This window comes from Phocoena sinus, chromosome 2 (genome assembly GCF_008692025.1).
Source record: "Phocoena sinus isolate mPhoSin1 chromosome 2, mPhoSin1.pri, whole genome shotgun sequence".
Classification (NCBI taxonomy): domain Eukaryota; kingdom Metazoa; phylum Chordata; class Mammalia; order Artiodactyla; family Phocoenidae; genus Phocoena; species Phocoena sinus.
Window position 1 is genome coordinate 128,682,939 of NC_045764.1, and position 9,829 is coordinate 128,692,767.

At 42.4% G+C, this 9,829-nt stretch overlaps 1 pseudogene; it reads left to right on the forward strand.

Moving 5' to 3' along the window:
- The first annotated feature begins 1,230 nt into the window (after positions 1-1,230).
- Positions 1,231-2,679, forward strand: LOC116748627 (annotated as a pseudogene).
- The last annotated feature ends 7,150 nt before the right edge of the window (positions 2,680-9,829 follow it).

Here is a 9,829-nt window from a genome sequence, read left to right on the forward strand (position 1 = left end):
GCAGGCATTCAGTAAATACAGCAATCACACCGCACCCAGAGTCTGAAATATCGAATGGCATAAAAATCCAATTTAATACTCGTTTTTTTGCTTTCTGTTCCAGAAGGAAAGACTCATCAGGGAGGGAGCCTGTTGAGGGCTGCCCTTGGGTACAGATTTGGTAGGAGTCTATCTTGTTTTTATCCCTTCCATGACTGAAAGATGAGATCCTGATTTGCGAGCGGAATTTTTTTCTGTCTACAGACAAGTGTTTGTCTCCTCTCTGGGTTTGTCCACCCTCTCCCTCTTTCCTTCTTTCTTTATTCCTTTCTTCCTTTCTTTTGTATCATGGTAAAATAGATACAACATTAAATTTATCATTTTAAGTGTACAGCTCGGTGGTACTAGGTACATTCACATTGTGAAACCACTGCCACCATCCATCTCCAGAACTTTTCATCTTCCCAAACTGAAACTTCGCACCCATTAAACACTAACTCCCCACCCTCCCCTCCCGCCCAGCCCCTGGTAACTACCAGTCTACTTTCTATAAATTTGACTACTTTAGGTTAACTCATATAAGTGGAATCACGTATTTGTCTTTTAGTTTTTGTTTAACAGCTCATACCTCATTTCTCATTTTAAAATGTTTTGTTGCAAGAGGAAAAATATACAATGCAGTATAAAACGCTGACAGCATCAAGTTTCTTATACAGTTTTCAACCTACCAGAAAGATAAACAAATAACCGACAACAGAGGGACAAGGCTTTTTTTTTCTGTTTGCTCTCAGTATTAAAGCTAAAAGTTGTATTATTGAGTAGAAACAAAATAAAAATGGGGAGACAAAATTCTCTGGGTAAATGGCTCTTCTGGCATTCTATATCTTTTACTCAAATTATCACCTTATTTTGTTATCTCTACATTTTAAAGACACCCAGAACTGCCCTTTGAGGATAAGCACATCACTTACCACTGGACGGGTTGGACAGCTGTCATGTTCTGAGGGGAGGTTGGGTTAGGTTGGGGGACAGGGGGAAAATGCTACAACCTGTAGCCTCTTTCCCAAGGCAATGTGCCTTTTTGACCCTGGGGAGACTCCCTCAGTGACTGATTAAGGGCTATGTTAGAAATGTCCAGAGAACAGAGGAAGAATTCAGTCCAATTCAGTCTCTCACCGCTGAGCCAGAGGTCTCCAGTGACCCTACCTCTCCTGTGCCAAGTCTCACCTTATATGCCCCATCCCTTCTCGTATGAGATGCAGCTTGCCGTGCGGGCAGAAGTACCATCCCTCCATGGGCACTGTAGGACCCTGTTGCCGCGCCTCCTTTGGCAGAAACCACATCACAATTTGGGTGTTATGGGAAAAGCAATCCCATTTGTTGATGTCCGCCTTACAGCCCTCACATGATAGAAGCAGCAGTACTAAGCCACCTCTTCCTGTTCACCAGGAGTCAACTCCAAGCCCAATAAGCCCTGTAATTCTGCATACCTACAGTGGCCTGAGTAACAGACAAACTGCTGTCTATGTGAGCAGCTTCTCCTGCTGGACCACAGACAAGTAGCTGAGCCAGGTTATTCACTTCGTAGGAGTCTGTGGTGTGGTGGAGTTGAAATTTACAGAGAGTGGAGCAAATGGCCAGTCCAAGGGGGTACGCTGAGGCGGTGGAAGCCTCTGAAAACTGTCCGCAAAACTGTTGGAAATTCTTGCCAGAAAAGTACTTAATGGAGAAAAAGTGGATGTGAGGTCAGCCACCTGGCAGAACCTGCCACAGTTTGAGGCAGGGGCTCAGAACGTGAATGTATTTGAGTGACAAGAGTGGAAAAAGCTCCATGGGACCATGCCCGAGATTCTAGTGGTTCTGCTGGTGGATGGGCCACACTCTGAGCAACTTGTACTCTCATTCGTCCACGTGGATAAGCCCCTCAGTGCGCTGCCCGACTTCAATTGCCCTCCTTCAGCCCTTCACCTGATGGGTCTGGTCCCAGTCCCAATTCCATCCCTACCACTTCTCTCCTCAAGCTTTGGAGTCCCTCCTCTTCCTTCTGGCATCTACCATGAGCATCTCATGCCCCTCCATTATCTCCTTATTTAGCTGTACCTTCTCCTGGGTCATCCCACAGCCTTTACCTCGATCCAGCCTTCTCTCCCCCACCAAATGCTACAGTGGGGCCTCCACCAGATATTTACATGAAGGCCTTTGGCCCCTCTATCCACCACTGCGGCCAAGATTTGGGCTTTCCACCCTCTGTGGTGAGTGAAGCTGAATTTGGAGAGATCGTGAAGCAAAAGAGAGCAACTTCCAACAGTGCCACTTCCAAAGTGATTTCTGGAGCCCATGCAGGGGATGACAGGGACTTGATCGAGATGATGCTTGCAGCTATTACTGTTATCAAACAGTCTCAGGTCGTCAGTGATGAGTGTTGCTCTGTCCTCATCTCCCCCCTTAAGAGCTTCATGGCACTGAAGCCAAGTCCTACAGTGTGGGTGCCAGCAGGAGCTCTTCCAGAAAAAGACATCTGTTCAGAGATTGTCTAGCTGGTCCCAAGAGAGCAGCAGGAGGCACCAGGACCTGTTCCTTAATGAAGATCAGCATGATGATTATTTCCAAGAAAGGAACCAGGAGCCCAAGAGATACCAGAATAAAGAATGGGACTGGCACCATTCAGAAAGGAGTCTGGTTGGAAGGAAATTTTTTTAATGGACTTGCATCTCCTCACCTTCATCAGGCATGTAGGTGGATGTACCTGAGAATTTGAAGCCCTGGATTCCTCTGAGTGGGAAGAAACACTCCCTTCTATCTTGCTAGAGAAGAGCAGCACCCCCTTTGCCAACAGGTGACACAAGGGCTTTACCTGAGGCAGATGTAAGATGATACTTGTCCTGATCAAGATTGACCCCAGCTTCCGTCATTGCCATCAGATTATTTTTATTGAAGTATAGTTGATTTACAATGTTGTGTTAGTTTTAGGTATACAGCAAAGTGATTCAGTTATACATATATATGTGTATATATATATATGTGTGTCTGCAGATATATCTATTCTTTTTCAGATTCTTTTCCATTATAGGCTATTACAAGATATTGAATATAGTTCTCTGTGCTATACAGTAGGGCCTTGATGTTTATATGTTTTATTCATAGTGGTGTGTATCTGTTAATCCCAAGCTCCTAATTTATCTCTCCCCTACTCCCTTTCTACTTTGGTAACCATAAGTTTGTTTTCTATGTCTGTGAGTCTGTTTCTGTTTTGTAAATAAGTCCATTTGTATCATTTTTTTGGATTCCACATATAAGTGATATCATATGATAATTTGTCTTTCTCTGTCTGACTTACTTCACTTTGTATGATACTCTCTAGGTCCATCCATGTTGCTACAAATGGCATTATTTCATTCTTTTTTATGGCTGAGTAATATTCCATTTTGTGTGTGTGTGTGTGTGTGTGTGTGTGTGTGTGTGTGTGTGTATATATATATATATATATATATATATATATATATATATATATACCACATCTTCTTTATCCATTCATCTGTTGATGGACACTTAGGTTGCTTAGAGCTACCATATTGACCCAGCACTCCCACTTCTTGGGCATACATTTGGAAAAGACGAAACCTCTAATTTGAAAAGATACATGCACCCCAATGTTCAGAGCAGCATTATTATCAGTAGTCAAGACACGGATGCCATCAGATTTTAATAATTTGGGTCAGCTCTCTGCATTGCCCAAGCAGTCCTCGCTGCAGGAGCAGACAGCCTTCTTAGGGGAAGGACTAAAATGTACTGACAGGAACATGGAAACAAGTGTGGGAGTGGATCTTGAGGGTGATGGACAGAGGGAGGTGGAGTGTGAAGGGGGAGCATTGTATAGTGAGCATTTATTGACCTGGGAGCACCCTCCCATGACTCAGGATTTAACTTCCAGGCAGGGACACTTAATAAGTTGCTGGCCGGGTTCTTGTTGGTTGGACATGAAAATAACTTACAACAAATGAGGCAGAAATGTCACAACTGCTTGGGCAAAGTGTGGAGAGAAGAGCCAGAAGGGCATGTTTGTACTGGTTTATTATAGGACAGACACTGAGAAGCTAACCAGTGACTGTGTTCCGCGGGAAGAGGGTCCAGAAGCTTTTCTCCAGAGTCTGCTCAGTCCATGTGGACGTGATGTGGAAGTGGGGTGTGTTAATGCCTTAGGGGACAAACTTCAGGGACTGAGGAATGAGCAGTTAGTGAATGAATCCCCCCACCTCCCTGTCCTTCAGTGGGATAATCCTGGGACACACTGGCCACAGTCCCTCTGAGGGCCTGTGGCGAGATGAGTACCTGCCGTCCATGGCGGTAAAAATTCTCCCTCTACTGGCCTCAGATACAGGCTCCTCCAAAGTCAAAAGTCACTGTGCATTATTCTCTCTCCTGCTCTGTCTCCCTCTCTCAGCAGCCTCACTCCCACTCCTTGGGGTCACCTCCCAGTTCAACTCCACACTCCAGTCTGTGTCTCACACTTTGCTTTCAGGGGAGCCCCATCTAAGGCTCTTCTTCTGTGCTAGAACTTCACGTTCCTAGACTTCATGAATGGGTAGCACAGTACACTGGGCATCAGTTAGCCTATTAAAATATCCTCACTTGGAAAACATATCCCAGCTTAGAATTAAATGATGATTGGTAATATTAGCATTCTCGAAACTACATTTCACTCTCCACCCCAGGTCCATTTAGGGGAGAGGCAGTATTTTTCCCACAAAACATTTTCCCATACCCCTCATGCAGTCCTCGATGGCAGAGCCAGGTAAAGCTCACAATACAATGTATGAGCGAATCGCCAGAACTACTGTATTTCATAAAGAGCGGTTGTTATTAAAAGCAATAAGGGGACCTAATTAGGTCTAGTGCACCTGAAAGTAATTGCATTTTCTCATGTAAGCATTTCAGTGTGTCCAAGTGCTCAGCCTTAATCCTCCACACTCTCATTGCTTGTTTGCACTGTCATTTGCTAAGACCTGCCTTTCCTAACTTACTAGCATTCCCGTTTATTCTGAATCTGACATATTTTCAATCTGTAAAACATTAGATGGCTCTGTTTCCACCTTTATCAGGAAAAATAATCTTTCCTGATTTAGATCCCAGATCTTGAAATGTTCTCTCTCTGGCAAACCCCAAACCTTACCACTTCAGTTTGAAAAGCTTCCAGAATCCCATTTCCTCCACAGATCTTCTCTCTGAGGAGCATAATACTACACCAGCTCCAGCCTCTTGAAACCCAGAATTCCTCAAAGCCCCCCTTTCCTGACCTCCCACGAGAGGCCTTCAGTACCTGGCAGGCACTGAGATCCAGACTGGTTGCTAGATGCTCCTTTGTCCTCAGTGTTGTGGTTTTTAAATTAGAAATCCCTTGACATCAAAAATAACATCTTTATAACTCAGTTCCTAGCATAAGGTCATGCACAGAGAAACACTTAATACAGTCTCTTTTTTTGGCTGCGTTGGGTCTTCGTTGCTGCGCATGGGCTTTCTCTAGTTGCGGTGAGTGGGGGCTACTCTTCGTTGCGGTGCGGAGGCTTCTTATTGCGGTGGCTTCTCTTTGTTCTGGAGCACGGGCTCTAGGCACGTGGGCTTCAGTAGTTGTGGCACATGGGCTCAGTAGTTGTGGCTTGCGGGCTCTAGAGCGCAGGCTCAGTAGTTGTGGCACATGGGCTTAACTGCTCCGTGGCATGTGGGATCTTCCTGGACCAGGGCTCGAAACCATGCCCCCTGCATTGGCAGGCGGATTCTTAACCACTGTGCCAGGGAAGCCCAATATGGTCTTTTTTATGAAGGTGGAGCCAGATGTAAATTTAGGGAACACAAAAGAAAAATTTCAAATGTGATATTTTAACATCTAATTTTGCTTGGGTTAATAGTAAAAGGCTCAGTGAGTAGGTTCACATAGCTATAATATAGTACTTAATACTTAGAAGCCAAAAGTAATTTAAAAACACACAGATAGCTATAAGTTATATGGGTTGGAGAGAACAGAGTTATAGAGCCAACTATATTCCTATATAAAGGAGTGTTGTCTATGGTATAAAGATAATAATATAGTAATACCCTAGATCCATTATTATCATTCATGTACTTTTGTGTCTATACAGCCCTAAAAGGTATAAGAAAAATTATGGCACTGGATAGGAGCTAGGTCCACTAATTGAATGTTTAAGAAATACTAAATATGGGTGGAACAATAGGGATTATCTAATTCATCTCCCTGATTTTACACTTGTGGACTCTGAGGTAAAGAGATTTGGTATTGTTAGAAGGATACAGGCCCAGCAGTGAGTCTTCTGACTGCTAGGCCTGTATCCCTCTAACATGTTATGTGAATGTGGGGAGTAGACTTGTTGATTCTCCTCAAGCTGCAAGCTTATCAGGAAACCAGGGAAGACTTCTAGGGATCTATACAGAGGAAAGAAATCCCAAGATGTAGGCTAAAGTTTATGAACACATATATTCATTATAGGCTGTTTATAATAGCCAGAAAATTAGAAATTATCTGAATTCTGACAGTAAGAAAATAGTTAAGTAAATCATAGGATAATGTACAATGGAATATTGTGAGACATTAAAAGTATTCCAAAAAAAAAAAGTATTCCATAAAAAATTTAATACCATGGAGAAAAGCAGGATATTAAATTTATATAGAGAGTATTATCTCACCTACGTAGAAAACAATACATGCATAGAAAAAACACAGACCAAAGCATACTAAAATGGTAACTGGATATCATGTATCTTTGGATGCTGGAACTAGCTGGTGATTTTAATTTTTTAAAAAATAGTGTTCTATACTTTTCATAATGATTTTCTAACGGGAAAAATTTTTAAGCAGGAAAGATAGTTTTCAATAACTCTGCATCAGTCTTTGAATAAGAGAGTGCATATCAGGAGAAGCCAGACTTTCTTCTCATAGTAACATGCTGCTGTGGATAGTTTTGACATGCAAAATACAAAGGAAGTAACATCAGAAAATATCAACTGGTTTTACAGAGAATTTGTGGCTCTCACAAGAAAACGATTAAACTTTTAGATTTTGGTTGGGTTTTTTTGTTTATTTGTTCATTTCTGGCTTTTTTTTTTTTTTTTTTTTACTCTAGGCCCAGCATTATTTTTCCCACAGGTTTTCTTGATTTTGTTTTGGGTGACAGCATAAAAATCAAGGTCATTGTTTGTTTGGGTCCTCCAAGAAGTAGATGCCAAGATGGGGTAAGATGTGCAAGAGAGGGTAACAGCTGTGAAGGACAAAGGAAGGGAGAGCAGGAAAAGGCAGAAAGAGCTTTCAGATGGAAACAAAGGTCTGACTCTTGTGGAAGGAGAGGGGTAGGAAGGTTGGGTGGTAAGAGTCTCAGACTGCAGCGTGGCTCCCAAAGAGGTTCAGCCAAGCCAAAGGGAAGTCCTCGAGCTAAGTTAGCCATTGAAGGAGTCTTGTGTTTCTTAGGAACAGAACACATTTGTATCTTCATCATGCTCAGTCACTGACTGGAAGCAGCCTGTGGGAATTGTGACCTTGGCACAAATGTGGTGGTGCATTCAGAGGGGCAGCTATGAGGGCCACAGTCAGTTATGCCCATCACAGTGGATATCTGAGCAGCACAAGTTCAGGGTCACCACAGTCATTAAGATGCACGTTACAAGATAGATAGATGAATGGTGCCCTAAGTCTCTGAAACACAGAATGAGTGACTGTGACATTTTCTTTTCTTTTTTTTTTTTTTTTTTTTTGCGGTACGCGGGCCTCTCACTGTTGTGGCTTCTCCCGTTGCAGAGCACAGGCTCCGGACGTGCAGGCTCAGCGGCCATGGCTCATGGGCCCAGCCGCTCCATGGCATGTGGGATCTTCCCAGACCGGGACACAAACCTGTGTCCCCTGCATATGCAGGCGGACTCTCAACCACTGTGCGACCAGGGAAGCCCTGTGACATTTTCTTAAAGTTCATTACTATAGACAGATGTGCCAAGAGGCAATGCCTAAAGCAACTTGGAGGAAAGCCCATTTGCGTTTGTGGGCTGTTAATGCACATCACTTTCTAATTGCCTCATAGATATAGAAATATTGTGTTTATATTTAACTTCTCCAGGTGAACTTTGGCTGGGGACAGGAAGCTCATCTATTCTGCTTTATTTGTGGTTTTGTTTTGCTAATTCCCTATTTCAGGTAAATATAGTAAAGATAATCATATACTGAAAATGAGACACCAATACAGAATATTTCACAGCATTTCCTTTGGAAATATTGGCTCAACAGAGACTATAATTACTGGAAAGCAGAAATGCAATGCTGTCACACAAACTGAAGTGTTTCTACTATATCTCTGAGGCATTTAATCAGTTCAGCCAAAGCAATCAACAAAGCCAGTTGTTTACTGTTATAATTCCAAATCACCTAATGACTAACTGGGTTTCTTCAGACTTAATTGACTAGATCTTGGACCGCTGTGACAACATAAGCCAGCATGCCCAAATGGCTCTTAAGGTGGCAAGATGGCAGAAAATTCACTATAGCTAATATTAATGAGTAAAACTCCTTTCAATTATTTTACACTTGAAACAAAACACTATTTCATTATAAAATGGTCAAAATAGCCAGGAAGTGTGGATAATGTAGTAAGTGCTTATTAATTTTCAAAATTCCCTTGCTATAACTGAGGGGTGACTGTATTTTAAATCGTTGTCTCTGGGATCTTCTTCACCAGTATGCTTTTGAGTTTCTGGGGCAGAACAAATCCTATATGCCCTGCTTATGCTATGAGTTCAATGACAAGTTCAATGACTACTTCTTTTTTGTTTGTTTTGTTTTCTTTTATTGTGGTAAGACTATTTAATATGAGATATACCCTCTTAACAAAACATTATGAAACATTCTTGTTGACTATAGCCAGTGTTGAACAGCAGATCTCTAGAGCTTATTCATCTTGTTTAATTAGACTTTATGCCCATTGATTAGTAATTCTCCTTCTTCCCAGTCCCTGGCAACCACCATTCTATTCTTTGATTCTATTAATTTGATTATTGTAGATCCCTCATATAAGTGGATTCATGCAGTATTTGTCTTCTGTGACTGGCTTATTTTACTTTGCATAATGTCCTCCAGGTTCCTCCATGTTGTCACATATTGCAGAATTTCCTTCTTTTTTAAGGCTGAATTCAATTGTATGTATATACCACATTTTCTTTTTTTAAAAAAAAAATTAATTAATTAATTTATTTTTGTCTGCGTTGGGTCTTGCTGTGTGCAGGCTTTCTCTCTACTTGCAGCGAGTGGGGGCTACTCTTTGTTGCGGTGCGCGGACTGCTCATTGCAGTGGCTTCTCTTATTGTGAGCCTGGGCTCTAGGCACGCGGGCTTCAGTAGTTGTGGCGCATGGGCTTAGCTGCTCCGCGGCATGTGTGATCTTCCGGGACCAGGTATCGAACTCGTGTCCCCTGCATTGGCAGGCAGATTCCCAACCACTGCGCCGCCAGGGAATTCCGACCTCGTTTTCTTTATCCTTTCATCTGTCAGTGGACGTTTAGGTTGCTTCCATATACAGTGAATAGTGCTGCTAACCTGGAAGTACTAATAGCTCTTTGAGATCCTGATTTCAATTTTTTTGGATAAATACCCAGAAGTGGGGTTGGTTGCTAGGATATATGGTAGGTCTATTTTTAATTTTTTGAGGTATCTCCATAAAATATAACCATATCTCCATAAAATGGTGGCTGCACCATTTTACACTCCCACCAACAGTGTGCAAGTGTTAAAAATTTCTCCACATCCTCGCCAACATTTGTTGTCTTTTGTTATTTTGATAATAGCCATCCTGACAGGTGTGAGT